Here is a 15,507-nt window from a genome sequence, read left to right as displayed (position 1 = left end):
CCCTCAAGTACTTTACAATCCATGCGGGGCTAGGATCTTTTTGCCCCACTCGAGCAGTGCAGCCACCTCTGGGGTTAAGCACAGTAGATGTTGAATGTAGTATATTGGAAGAATCACACACTAAATCCCTGCATCCCCAGGGCTTGTGAATCTGCTCAGGGAATCTAGGCAGAAAGGGGATGTCCTTTTAAGGAGAACACATCTTAGTCTTTAAATAATGACCATGCAGCAATATTTGCTCATTATTTTTCAAGTAATAAGAATTAAGGACCAGGTGGGCAGTTATAAAAAAACCCTGCTACTAGATTAAAATCAATTCAACTACACAAGTAGACAGGGAACAGATTGGAAACACCATCTACTCGAACTCCAACGTGGCTATTAGGTCATAAACCATTACATCATCAGAACTGATTCTGATTGGCTAATTATGCTTCCAGGGCAGGGCCCTGTAACTAGAACAGGGGTTCTCAAACTGACTCGGGACCCCTTGGGGGTCGTGAGGTTATTACATGGGGGGTCATGAGCTGTCATTTTCCACCCCAAACTGTGCTTTGCATCCAGCATTTATAATGGTATTAAATATATAAAAAAGAATTTTTAATTTATGGGGGGTTCGCACTCAGAGGCCTGCTGCATGAAAGGGGACACCAGTACAAAAGTTTGAGAACCACTGAACTAGAAGCTTCTGGGGGGTTGATTCACTCTTTTATGTTACTTAAATTGTGCCAGTTTCACATTTCTGATGTGAATTACACACAGGGGAAAAAAAGGTGAGACACCATGGCAGATCTGTGTGAGATGGAGGAGGGGTGATCTCATGGTTCAAGTGCAGGACTGGGAACCAGAGAAACTAAATAATATTCCTGGCTTTTGCTGTGTAATTTTGGATAAGATACTGACTCTCTGTATGCCTCAGTCTTCCCAGTTGTAAAATGGGGTTAATTATTGCCACTTTACAGCCGTGGTATGAAGTGAGTTCCTTTTTTGTCATGTATTGTGAGATCCAGGGATGAAACATGCTATGGTACTTTGGTGTCAATTTGGGGCTCGTTTTTTGATGCACCTCTTAATCAGAGCCAGTTGGGAGCAGAGATTTTGCTATCAATTTAAAACATATTGCACTTGCAATCTGTTTCCTTTTGAAGTAGGAGCATTTCCCAGGTCATGTTTTAAAAAGATAATGGGATCCACATTACTGAAATTCACAAAAACATCAACGCTAGTTTAGGGGTATAAATGGGATTAGTGAATTTACAGTGGGGATTCTTGCTTACTTTCACTAAGATGAACCAATCTCCAGATCTGGTATCAGGGAGGAATTTTTCCCCAGGCCATGTTAGCAGGAACCTTGGGTGTCTTCTTCCCTTTCTAGTCCTTCTGCAGCATCCAAAAATGATCAGGGTGGTGGACGTTTCCCAGGCACTAAATTGCCTGTGGTTGCTGGGGAGGAGACACTGGAGAGTTTTACTATTTGTGTGCCTCATATTTGAGGTTTTTCTTACCAAAATACAATGGAATTAAATGCAGTTTCTCGGTGAATCAAAATGGGAATGAACTGGATAACTTGAGATTTCTAAAATTTGCGAGAAAATGGGACTGTCAATTCATTGCATGTGTTTGATTTAGCCAGCAGATGGCAGTATATATCCAGATTATTTTTTTCCCCATTTCTGCTTACTCAAGTGCATGCAACTGAGTATAAAGATTGAACCCCAGGGAGCAGGTTTCCTCCTCGTTAGAAAGTTAAAGTTCAACTTGAATACAGACCCAAATTTACACTGATGCGCCACCACCGAGGAACCTGTCAATATTAAAGAAAGTGCCTGGGTCTCTCAGAAGCCTCGACCCACTGGGATTTGGGTACGGTGCTTAGATTCCAGTAAAGGAGGGTGCTTCTAAGGCCCATTCCATTTGGGCCAAGTTCCTTGAGATTTGTAAGGCCACAAAGGGGACTCTTGCTCACCCTGTCTCTGACACACTCCTGGGCTGCATGTGTCTTACCTACCGGTCTGCTTTGCTCGTGTAACTCAAGCTGACGTCGTGCAGCTCTCTGTCGTCCTCTAGTGGCAAGGCCACATATAGAGGTTTGGGTCTGACAGTGGGTGAGCTCTGGAACCTGGGTTCGTTAGCTCAGGCAATAGAGGCTGGTGCTTTTATATCCAGAGGTCCTGGGTTCAGTTGGTGCATGGATTGATTCATCTCATCATTGCATTATTTTCGTCCTCGTCAGTCTCTCCCATGATACTGCCGTTCATTTTAATACTACCCCTTTTGCATTTTTCATCTAAGGAACTTAAAGTCCTGTCTGGCTGCCTCTCAATGGCCTTGCGAGTTAGGGGCGTATCATCATCCCCATCTTACACAGTGGGAACTGATGCACAGAGAAAGGCAAGTGGCTTGACTGAGGTCAGAAGCAGTGTGTGGAGTAGAATCTAGGAGTCGCTGCTTTACCCATTCATCTCAACGCCGTTGGCTTTGTGTGAGCATGATGTCGCTCTCATGGCTGGTCCACAGAGAGGATAAGGGATCTACTATAATTGCCACAAGCTAAGCAGGATCTCCTTTAGCTCAAGCGAGAGTGGCCTGAGTTTTCTGGAGCTGAAGGTGTGTGTGTGGTTCCTTTAGTAATTGTGGGTTTTGTCTGCAGCGCCTGGGTTTGGCACAGTGGCCTCTTGTCTTCTCCTCCCCTTTTTGTGTTTTCCGATTTTAAAAGGCACTCTGGATCACAATAGGCTATTGTTACGGAGGCGCAGACATGGGCTGGGAAATCCAGTAGCTGTCACTCTCCCATACTCTGGAGTCAGTGTTCTGCATGTGTGGTTTTGACTTTATAGTCTAACTTTTTCTGCCAAGGGAAGAAAATAGATGAAAAGACGTGACTCCCCCTTTTCTCTTTGGAGACAGATTTAAAGCCTCATTACTTTGCTGTGGATTTGTCAATAAAGTGCTTTTTAAAGTCTCTATTACTCAGTCATAAACATCTTGGTGGACACGCTGCCGAGGGCCTGAAATAGGTGCCAGGGCTAACAAGCAGTGTTTATCAAATCTCTTTTCCAACCAGTCTGGTTGGGTGGCTGAGCCCATCTTTGTAAAATGACAGCACATTAACTAGTACTTTAACCGAGTACACCGTGTTGTCCCTGTGTACTTTGGGTTTATGTCCTGGGAGGCGTTTGCTAAAAGTTCGCAGTAGAAATCCTGGTTCAGGATTAGATGGCAAACAGCACCAGGTCTTTCTGGATTATAATAGTAGACCCTGCCAAGCAGCTGTTCAGGCTTGTTGCATCCCAGAGGTGGTTGGTTGCCTTCCAGTGATGGGTGAAGAGATCCTTTATGTCCCTTACATACCACAGAAGGGACATAATCAAAAGCCTATTGACGTCAATGGAAAAAAACCCCATTGACTTTAATGGGCCTTGGATCAGGCCTGACGATGCTGTGTGTGGACAGACACATATATGTGAAAGCTTTGAGCTCTCCATGTATGGTCCATAGAACCATCACACTGACCCCTGCTGAAACTTACTCTTCCTACTCTTCTCTGTGATGTTAGGCACCCCGTCTCTGCTTTTGCACCACATACAGTCCGGACACAATTTCCTCCTCCTGTTCCTTTTCTGTCCACCGAGCCTGTGTTGCAAGTGAGTACCGTACACTAGCAAGAGGTAATGTGTGACCTCGCACATGAGGATGGAAAGCTATGGTGAGGCACAGAAACGGGTGGTGACGTGGCCCAGCGATATGAGCAAGGGACTGTGAGGCTGCAGCGGGGGAGCATATCTCAGCTGGGGATTTGCCACCTAGGTTCGGTTCCCGCTCTGATTTCTCTGTGCAAATCACTTCATCTGTTGGAGCAGTCATACTTTACCTCTGTTTAGCAAGCACTTTGAGGCCCTTGCACAGAAGCTGCTATGTGGGATAAATGCAGTGTTGTTGTTAATCAATTCAGCTAACCTTAAAACCAAAACAAAACACCTTAAGACTTATTTTGGCAAGGAGAATTGTTGCAGCCAGTCTCCAGATCTCACAGGGCTGGACACGCTGGACATGCCTAGATAGAGGGACTGGGCACCTGGACCAGTGATGTGCAAACTTTTCCAGTTGCGCCCACCCTTACCATTAACGGAATCTGTCTGCGCCCCCTTCCATCGCTGCACGGCCACGGCTGCCTCAGCAGCCTGCTGCTTCTACCTTGCGGCCAGGCTGTCCCGCTAGGGCAGGGCCAATACCTGCCCCTCTGCCCCTTCCCCTTGGGTTTTCAGGGTAGGGGAAGTCGCATGTGATGGTCTTTGGGGGCAGAGCCAGCGCTGGCAGGAGCAGAAATCGGCGTGTGACACTGACCTGCAGGCTGGGTGGCCTGCTGAGGTGAGTCGGGGTGGAGGTGACGCTCCCTCCCAGCCCCCGCGGGGGCTGGCCCAGGCCCCGTGCCACCTGGTATCACCGCTCGCTCCCCCCGAAATGTTCCTCCATGTCCCCCAAAGGGGCTGTGCTCCACAATTTGAACCCCACAGGCCGAAACCCGTGTTTTTTCAACAGTGGGGGCCTGAAAGGCTATGGGGGGGGAGGGAGTTGTGAGGTGTTGAAAACATTATCGTATTTCTTCAGCAAAGAAAATACAATGTCCAGGCTCTCTTTGGCTGGCCGTAACCATCCAAGTTTGTGAGGTCAAATACAGCAGTTGTTGTAGTGATACCGACTTAGCATTGACACAGGTTTTGCTCTTTTATAGTAAATGTAAAGAGGTGGTAAAATTTTTTTGACTTTGAATAAGCAGTTTGCCAGCTTGAAAAGACTGAGACTCCCTGACCCGAAGGCATTTATTTCTTTATTGACCTTGTCAGTTTTCGATTGTGAATTGCCAGCGGAGGAAAATTCAGCGCAAGCGATGAGAGTTTGTGGAAATGGCAGGCAGCCGTGGCAAACACAAACTATCTCTGTTCTCTTTTAACTTTACTTTATTCCCCTGCCAAGTCCTGATGCGCACTGAGTGATTAAAAATATCAAATAGTCCTCAAGTTTCAATGTTCCTTTCCACAAGCTGGCTTCATGTCTGAAGAACCGAGCCCTGTAATATAGATCAGCTTTGGGCAGAGGATTGGAGATTTTGTTGCTTTGACATAGCTCAGTCTATATATGGCATCCCGAGGAAAAGGGAAGGGTTTGCTCATTTGTCCGGAAATGGTTTGCTTTATGGGATTTCGTCTGGCTCCTGCCCCCTTTGACTTCCCACGGTTTGGCAGGGAAATAAGGAATCCGTATGCACTCAGAATACATTGTGCAGGGATGGTCGCTGGTTGTCCCAGAGCAGAGGTACCTACTGAAACAAGCGACACCTAAAATCCTAAGGGACCATCGCTCGGATTCTGGTATTGCCCTGGTGTCCATCAGGAGGGACTCCATTGAAGTCAAGGAAGCAGAGGCGCTGACTTCCAAGGGGGTGCTCGACCCCCCCCCCCACTCCACCCCTTCCCCCAAGCACCCATCCTGCTCCGCCTCTTCCTGCCCCTGCTCCATCTCCATCCTGCCCCATTCTACCCTCTTCCCCCTGCCTCTTCCTTCCCCCTCTCCTCCAGTACCTCCTTTATGCCACTGAACAGCTGATCCGTGGGGGGTGGGAGGCACTGGGAGGGAGGGGGAGGAGCTGATCTGCAGGACCCGCCGGTGGGTGGGAGGGCTGGGGGGGAATGGGGAGGAGCTGATTCATGGGGCTGCCGGTGGGTGCTGAGCACCCACTGTGTTTTTTTCATGGGTGCTCTAGCCCTAGAACACCCACAGAGTCAGCACCTAGGCAAGGAAGTTACATGATGTAAAACTCGTGTCAGGATCAGACCCCAGTTATCTTCCAGGCATCATCATCTTCTCCTCACCAATAATTCTCTCCTTCCCCTTTTCCAGGGGCATCTTTCTGAGCCTTGGCTTTTGTCTTGTCTGATTTTGACTCAGCTCTTTAGGGCAGCGGTGGTGCACGGTGGATTTTTAGGGGTAGTTTTTTCCAAAGGTTATTCCTGGTAGTAATGGTGATGAAGACAAACTGACAGAAACCTCTTGCTGCCTCTGAAGCTTCTGCCTTAGGGCCTACTTGGCCAGCCCTAATCACAGCAAAATTTCCACTCAAGTCGCTAGGAGTCTGGTGTGACTGAATTTTGCAGAATCAGGCCCTCGTTCACATACTGTGCCCTGAGATGGCACTTCAGTGTGGGGGCTGCCTCTCACCTGCACCTGACGAGACTGATCACCACAGCTGGGCTCTGGAATGAGTTAACGGGACTGAAAGTGAGTGAGTTTGACTTTGAAAGGTGCAGCGCACCCACGTGATGGGCTGAAGTACGTGGAAACTGCGGTGCCCCACGCTTTTCCAAATCAGTTGGTTGGTTTCCTCCTCTGTTCTCTTTTCTCTGGGGCTTGAATCTTGTGGCTTACGTGAGGAGATCTCCTAGGACTGCTGAGCACTGGGTGAGCTCAGTCCTTCTCCAAACTCAAGAGTAACAGAGTAGAAGAGAGGGTAGAATAAGCAGAGAGCGAGGATGGGCTTTTGTCTGAGTAAGGCAGTGGAGTGGGATGCAGGAAATCTGGGTTCAGTTCCTGATTCTGTTACAGATTACTGAAGTGACCTCAGGTGGGTCAGTTTGCCCCCTGTGCCTCAGTTTCCCTTTGGTGAAATGGGGATACCAGCCATTCGTTGGCCTGTCTTGTCTGTTTAGATTAGGTTGTAAGCTCTTTAGAGCTTGGACTGATTGTACAGTGCCTAGCAGCGTGGGCCTGTGATCTCAGGTGTGGCTTCTTGTCCAGCAATACAAGTATAAACAGTAAAATAAACCCAGGAGATTTAGCACCACCCGGACAGGCTGGTGAACCCTCTTCCCAGTACGTGCACCCCCGTGACCCTCACGCACATCCTCGCACTATTGCGAGTGACATCTTGTCCTCAAAAGAGCAAGAAATATATGTGTTTAAACAGCAAGCACTTGTGCGTCCTGCTGCCTGTGAACTCTTGTTTTTAGAGAAAAACAGTTTTCTTTCTCGTGCGCACACACAATAGGCACCACGTTGTTTGCTCTTTATCCCCCTCTAGTGGCACCTAGACTACCTCGAGATTAACGAGTCTGCTACAACCTAAGAGTCCTATGGCTTTTGGCTCTTGCATTTAGCTTCAAAGGCCCCAGGATTGGTCCCGCCCGCTGCTGGCTGGGGTCGGTGTTACACACACTGGTAGGCAGCTTGGAGGAATGGACTCATCTTGGCTATCTTTGTCCTTTTCCAACGGGCTGCCCCAGGGAGTGGCAGGAAGATGGCATCCAGCACGGGAAACGTAATGTATTTATTGAGCGTCAGCGATGTGCTTGGCACTATGTGCCCATTTGAGAAGACGCAGGTCTGCCTGCTCTGAAAATCTCTCAGGTTAGCTCCGGCAACGTCTGAGCAGTGGAGCAGAGTTAAAACTGGTGTGGCAGTGGGCGGAGTTTGTGCAATAAATGGACTAACAGTAATGATTCCCCAGGCATAGAGGACATTGTGGTCATCAGCTGGTTCACGCATGGTGCACACGTGGTCTTGTCCGCTGACTTTGGGGATAGAATTCACGACCTTCTGTTCCAACACCACAGGGTCTCTACTACTGGAACAAAAGGAGAATCTCCATTTACTGCAGCAGTAGCAGGATTTCTGTCCTTTGCAGGCAGCAGCCACTGTGAGATGACATAATACTGGGCTTGTAAACCGAGCGGTTATTCCATTTAGCAGCACGCATATCCACCAGCCAGTCCAGTGCAATGTGCTGACCCCAATTCGTGAAGCCAGTGGCACTTTCATATGATGCTGCAGCATGAAAGAAATGCTGTTTCTGAAACAAGTTAGGTATTCAGACCCAGGGGAAATGGGAGACCACAACACAGCCCTGCTGACTTTGTTGGGGAGTTCCTGTCTCCACTAGCAAACCGCTGTCATGCTCAAAACAGTGCTATGCCTGCTAACAGCACCAGGATCGCAAGCGTATTGAATATGGATATCAACTGTGTCCTGCCGTGTGTAGGTAGGTCTACACCTGCACTGCTTTTATTAATGCTAGCAGTTTAAGAAGTTCTTTCCCTCATGCTAGGCATGTACTATCTTTCCCACTTCACACAAGGAGCAACTGAGGCTGAGAGGCTAAGTGACTTGCCAACCCACACAATGTCCGAGACAGGTTTAGCATTTAGGAATGCCTGAGTCTCTGGTTTATGCTGAGACCACCCCTCTTCCTGCGGTTACAAGCACTGCTGCAGACAGGGCCTCGGACCAGGCGTGAAACCCTGCTCATAAGAACGGCCCTACTGGGTCAGATCAAAGGTCCATGCAGACCAATATCCTGTCTTCCCACAGTGGCCAGTGCCAGGTGCCCCACAGGAATGAACAGAACAGGGAATCATCAAGTGATCCACCCCCTGTTGCTCTCTCCCAGCTTCTGGCAAACAGAGGCTCAGGACGCCATCCCTGCCTCATCCTGCTGACATTGCTGTGACTGGCCTGGGGGGTGGGGGTGATGTGCATAAAGGCTGATTTCTATTTGGTCACCGTGAAGCCAGACCTTTTACAGCAAGCAGTGGGCTATGCAGGTAGTGAAACTGATGCGTGAAGGTGCGCGCTTCACACGGGAGACGGTGAGAGGACGAGTCTGACGGAGAGGAAAGAGCTTTTGATATGTGGTGGGTTAGCTCAGAAAGGAGCTTGGCCTGTTTTGAGCCGTGCTGGTACTTAGTACGTTGGGTTACAGAGCCTACTGCACCAAAGGGGGAAAATTATATCCCATTTCGTCCAGATGGAGCCCCCAGCTACGTAAACTAGGTGTATACAGGGTTCACTTTGCACACCACAGTGCAGTCACCTCTGGCGTGAAACCTTGCAGTGTTTAATAACACTCAGCTGTTTAGGACAGGAAGTGAGAGAAACAGTGGTGGTAGCAAGGCCCCGCCATGGTACTTACCGCTGCAGCCAGGGTGTATCTGCTTGAGTGAGTAGCCGAGAGCTGGACTTGTTGACCTTGTCTCTTTCTGCTGCACAGTATTCTCTCCTTGGGAGGGGTTGGTAGGGCCCCCCATAGTAGTGAGTTTGGGCGTTAATACTGCATTGAGACACATGGGAAAGTTCACCCTTTGTTTCAGGCTCTCGGCAGACTCTGGCAAGACCTCACAGCTTCGGTGACATTTTGAAGCTTTTCTTCACAAACGTGAAGCCGAGAAACTTGTTTCTTTTTTAAGTGCAAGATGAGATTCTGAGTTATAATCCCATAACTCCAGGAGCTGGGGGTCCTAGGTATGGGTCTGCAGTGTCTGTGCCTTAATCCAGCTCCGCATGCCACTCACAGGGCCTCCATAGTCATCTGCACTTGTGTAGAACGTACAGAATCAGAATGAAAACATTCAGCATTTCGTTTACAGAGCAGTAAGTGACTTCGCAAGGGACAAAGTCGGGGAGAGATTTTCCTAACCTTCCCTAGCAGAATACTGTAGCTTCCAGGGTTCCAGAACAATGACCACACATTTACATTAAATAAATAAAAAGAAAAGGAGTACTTGTGGCACCTTAGAGACTAACCAATTTATTTGAGCATAAGCTTTCGTGAGCTACAGCTCACTTCATTGGATGCATACTGTGGAAACTGCAGAAGACATTATATACACAGAGACCATGAAACAATACCTCCTCCCACCCCACTCTCCTGCTGGTAATAGCTTATCTAAAGTGATCACTCTCCTTACAATGAGTATGATAATCAAGTTGGGCCATTTCCAGCACAAATCCAGGTTTTCTCACCCTCCGCCCCTTTTTCCAAAAACCACACACACAAACTCACTCTCCTGCTGGTAATAGCTTATCCAAAGTGACCACTCTCCTTGTGGTTTTTGGAAAAAGGGGCGGGGGGTGAGAAAACCTGGATTTGTGCTGGAAATGGCCCACCTTGATTATCATACACATTGTAAAGAGAGTGGTCACTTTAGATAAGCTATTACCAGCAGGAGAGTGGGGTGGGAGGAGGTATTGTTTCATGGTCTCTGTGTATATAATGTCTTCTGCAGTTTCCACAGTATGCATCCGATGAAGTGAGCTGTAGCTCACGAAAGCTTATGCTCAAATAAATTGGTTAGTCTCTAAGGTGCCACAAGTCCTCCTTTTCTTTTTGCGAATACAGACTAACACGGATGTTACTCTGAAACCATTAAATAAATAGGGCCTGATTCTCCTCTCCCCATCAGATTTACACTGGGATTCGTGTAAGCGAGAGGAGAACTGGACCCCTGAACTCACATGGGACCAAATTCAGACCTGGAGTAAGAAGGTGCAACTCCTGGGAGATGGAAAAATTGTTGGCCTGTTGAAAGATAATGAAGAATTACCAGACGCAGTAGCAGCATATTTACCTATTAGATCAGATCTATTACAGGCCTTTATTCCTCTCATTGCCCTCATTAATCACAAGGAAATTTTCAGGGGAAAAAAGTGAAGCTTGGTAGAATTCCAGGTAGGAGAAAAGATGATTTTCTTTCGGTAATATCTCTTTAAATCATAGTCTATCTTTTGTGTCCTGTTGGGTTGCAATTATAATCTTTCAGTTCAGACACATAATCATTGGACTGGAGAGCAGAGAGTACCTGAGTAATGTGCTTAACAGAAATTAACCTGGTTAAGTTCTTACTCTATTGAAAATGAGAAAGTGCTGATGGTCAAAATCAATTCCTCCACAGCCAAATTACTCTAGGGCTGGCTTTGAATTTCAGCTAAATGGTCAAACCCTCAAATAATGATCCTAATTGTATTAAATTAGGCCCCTGATCATATAGTTCAGATGATGGTAACATTTTGCCTTTGATTCTCGCAGTGAACAAAATGGAAAATGCATCCACATATCACCTCGGAGGTGTTTACAGGCCGGAACCAGAACTGCTTATCCAAACATCCCTCCACTACTCCCAACTTTCGGAGAAAGTGAATCAGAACCATCAACGGTCGCCAATTTCGGCTGGAGGTATTCCTGGAGGTTTCATTACATGACATAATATTTAACGAACGATTAATCTTTAATTCCTGGAGACTCCAGGACAATCCTGGAGGGTTGGCAACCTGAGAACCCTCCCTTGGTTTTTGCAAAACAAAACACAGACAGGGTTCTGCAAAAGAACTTTCTTTACATTTTAAACTCTTTAGGACAGGGACCTCTAGGTCAAATTCTGATCTCAGTTACAATGCTGTAAATTCAGAGTATCTCCATTGTATCCAGTGTGGTAGTTCCGGATTTACATCCGTATAAATGAGAATAGAAACTGGTTTCCTAGGGCCTGATTTGTCCCTCGCTTACTCCCATCTTGTAACCTCATTGGCTCCTAGTTATGGGCACAACCCAACAGCCCTTGAAGTCAATGGAAAGACATCTGTTGACTTCAGGCCCTCACAGTAGTGTGAACGGAGAATCAGGCCCAGTCTCTCTCTCTCTATGCCTAAAAAGCATCATGGGACCATAGAAATTATAACAAGACCAATAATTAATAAGCAGCCCCACCCCTTTTTGCCCCATCTGTGTGTCTTTCATATTTCTTTGTCTGTGAGCAGAAGAGCCTGGATTTGATCGACTCCTCCTTCCTCGTACCTCCCTTTGGCCATCCCAGCCCCCTCTCGGCTGATAAATTATGACATTTTAAAGGTATTCTTGAAATTTCTCTTGGAGACTTAAGTGGTTTGAGAGCAGGATTATACTTTGCAATACTTGTCATCTTCTGGCTGGTAAATTCTTCTCCTTTAAAAGCCGGAACCTCACAGAGTTTCCTGAATAAGAGGGACTAAGTCATTAACTCTGAATTTCAAATGAAGTAGATTTACAGTATAGATCACAGAAATATGTTGGTGCTAGACAGCAATGGCTGACAGACCCACAGTCTCTCCCCCTGAGTGAGGAGATCAAAGGATTCAGAGCATGGTGAAGGGTGGGTGAAGAAGATGGTCATTTTCATCACAGGTGTATCTCTGCAGGCTTGTCTGATCCCTAACAGGAGCTGAAACAACTCGGTCAGGTTTGGTTCACACCTTTAATTATTTTGGTGTAACTCTGTGGGTGGATACCTTTGTTAAGAAAGCCCCACTTTGTTTGAATTTAGATGGTTTGTTTGGATTTAAATGTATCTGGTAAAATCAAATGGAACGCTCTCTTACTCTGAAATAACAGTGCCCGCACACAGTCTGACCCTGAAATATCTAAAGGTGTGAACTACAACTGAGTTAATCATTAGGTGTCAGTTTCCAAGTAGTTAGGTTCGGAGTCTTTTCCCTTTAAAAACACTAGCTTAGCTTTAGATTAGAGACCTGGGGATGTATTTATTTCTGCCCCTCTCCCCCTGCCCAAATCTTATCCTGGAATGCTGATAACTGGCTGGGTCTGGTCCAGCTCTTGCTTACACCAGTATAAATCAGTCTAGCTCTGTCTTCAATGGAGTAACTCCTGATCTACACTGGCATAACTCAGAGCAGAATTGGGCCCCTATTCAGCTGACCTATCCCCCAGTAATCCCTCTTTGTGGGTGCCCGGTTTGATACTAATCCCCCAGAAGTGCTTTGAGAACTGCTGACCACTCACAATTCTAGCAGAAGCCAATGAGAGCTGTGGGTGTCCAGCCAAGCCCACCTGAGAATCTGGGTATAGCTGGCATGTGAAATCAGTGACCATACTTATGTTAGTCCTTGTACAGAACACCTTCCATCTGCGGATCTCAAAGCACTTTACAAATGGAAATGAATTAAGCCTCAAAATCCACGCCCCGAGAGGGAAGGAGGTAAGTTTTGCAGATGGGAGAAAAAGTGAGGCACAGACTGGCAACGATTTTCAGGCGTGGGGAGCATTCCCAGCTCCGATTGACAGCTGCTGAAGTTGTTTAAAAGCTCTGACTATCCTCCTCTATTTCTAGTGCTATGATGGGCAAAAGGATACATTTTTCTAAAGCACCTAAGTCATTTAAGAGCCTAAATATCATTCTCTGTCAATGAGATCCCGGTCCCTAAATGCCTGGAAATGGGACTTAGGGTAACATTTTCAAAAGCGCTCAATGACTTAGGAACCTGAGGTCCTTTGACTTTCCTGTGCTCTGAATGCAGCCACAGACTTAAATTAAATCAGTGACCCTTGCTTGGAGTAGGGGATGCTGTTGTGACAATGTCAGTTTGCCACATGTAATGAACTGCAATAGATCAAACCCCCAGATCCTGACACTAGATGGTGGCAGTGACATTGTGTGTGTAATTTTAAAAGGGTCGAGTAGGCAGCAGGTTTAAAACAAACATAAGGTAGTACTTCTTCACGCAAAATGCACTGTCAACCTGTGGAATTCATTGCCAGGGGATGTTGTGAAGGCCAAAAGTATAACTGGCTTTAAAAGAGAATTACATACGTTCATGGAGGATAGGTCCATCAATGGCTATTAGCCAAGATGATCAGGGACACAGCCCTATGCTCTGGATGTCCCTAAACTTCCAGCTGCCAGAATCTGGGACTGGATTACAGGTGGTGGATCACTTGAAATTGCCCTTTTCTGTTCATTCCCTCTGAAGCACCTGGCATTGGCCAATAGTAAAGACAGGATACTGGGCTAGATGGACCACTGGTTTGACCCAGTATGCTCATTCTTATTAGTTCAGTGTTCAACACAATATAGCAAGGGACGCCAGCACTGTGAACAGATCAAGGATCCAGTTGTTGGGAAATAGACTGGATGTGACCTAATCTGCATGTTTTCTATCTCCGACTTTTTATGATCTTGTCATTGTTTGAGAACCCGGGCTCAGGAAATAGCCCTTAATTCCAGTCGGTGTGTAGATAGACACCCCCCCCCACACACACACCCCTCTTTAAATAATCTTGACGGAATCCATGTGATCAAAACGTCCTCCCCTCTGAGAGCAGCCACTCACGGGCCCTCCCAGCTGGGGGCATCATGCCACAGGAAATGAGCGAGAGGGGAACAAACTCTCCAGGCACTTGGGGGAAGGATAACGTAACATTTCCCTTGGATCAATGTGGATTTTGGTTTGTGAGTTATTAGGCCAGTGTCATAAACTATCTCTGAAACCACAAAAGTAAAATAAAATAATAAATCTCCCTGTTTACCTCCTGTGCACTTCTCTTTTTTTTTTTAAGTACCAAACCATCATTGGGCGTCTGTTAAATATTGCATATGCCGAAGCTCTTATGCAAATTATGGTGAGGCTGCTGGAATTTTGTGAATACTAATAAGCCTTATTATGAGGTGGTTTTTACTGCACCCCAAAATGCATGAGGTGCCTTGCAGTGAATTGCATGAGGTCACTGTCTGGAAGAGTTTCCGGCCTAAGGCCCCAGTCCTGCCATATACTGCAGAATTGCTGCCCCTTTCTGGAGCCCCACTGAAGTCACCAGGGTCCAGTGCAGTGCAGTGCAGCACAGCAACAAATTATGGGAGCAGGGCCTAATTTCACACCGATGCAGTGGAAGATCAACCACCCAGGAGAGTAGGGATGGGTGGCAGTTGTGGCATGAGTGAAATTACACGGCTGTTCAGCAAAGACAAGCCCATGGCTGGCTGAACATCCTTGCTTTTAGTTTATAAAACAAATGTGCATGACTATGTTATGCGCACACATCCCTCCCCATCACCCACCTTCGTGCCCGCCCGCCTTCCATACTTCCCAGGAGAGAAACGACACTTTGGACAGTTCACCAGTCTGTCGGTGAGAGCGATGAATGTTGAAAAGCACTGCGGTCCAGCAGACTGGGAATCCCGAGATCTGGCTTCTGTTCCTGCCCCTGCCACTGCTTTGCTGCTGTGACCTTGGTCAAGTGACTTCCCTTCTCTGTGCCTCTGTTTCTCCTCCCAACTTGTGTCTCGTTTGTGTATTGAGACTGTAAGCTCTTTGGGGCAGGGACTGCCTGTTACTGTATGTTTGTGCAGCACCTTGCACAGGAGTGCTGACCGTGGTTGGGGACTATAGGGGCTACTGTAATACAAATGATTAGTAAATGAGTTCAGGTGTATTAGAGAAGAAACCCTCCACTGGATTTTCCTTGCTGTGCAAGGTTTGTATGTGTGCATGGATGTTCCCTTGAAATGACCTTAACTGTTTCTAATGATGTTTTTTTCTTTATGAGAATATATGTTTGTGGAGGAGCTGGGAACTGGACTGGAGGGGTCCAGCAGGGAGTTGGAGGAGAGGAACTCAAGGCAACAGTTGTAAACCGTGAGTTTAGAGGTGATGGGCCTCATTCTCCAGTTCCCTGCACCTTATGTGGTCACTGATGCCACTGCAAAGTAGGAGTGAAATGCCACCAAATTAGCATGTCCCACCCTCCTGGCACTGTGTAAATGACTGCAGGAAGTTTGGAGCAATGGCAAATTGGTCCTGTTGTATATTATCCCTGCTATTACCCTCTGATCCGCAGTCTGCTTGGGATTGTACCAAGAGTTTGCAGCGGGGACTGAGTGGTGTAATAGTTCTGTCCATCTCAGACCTTTC

The sequence above is a fragment of the Eretmochelys imbricata genome, chromosome 19 (genome assembly GCF_965152235.1).
Source record: "Eretmochelys imbricata isolate rEreImb1 chromosome 19, rEreImb1.hap1, whole genome shotgun sequence".
NCBI classification, from domain to species: Eukaryota; Metazoa; Chordata; order Testudines; family Cheloniidae; genus Eretmochelys; species Eretmochelys imbricata.
The sequence above is the reverse complement of the archived record's forward strand: the minus strand, read 5'-3'. Positions refer to the sequence as shown.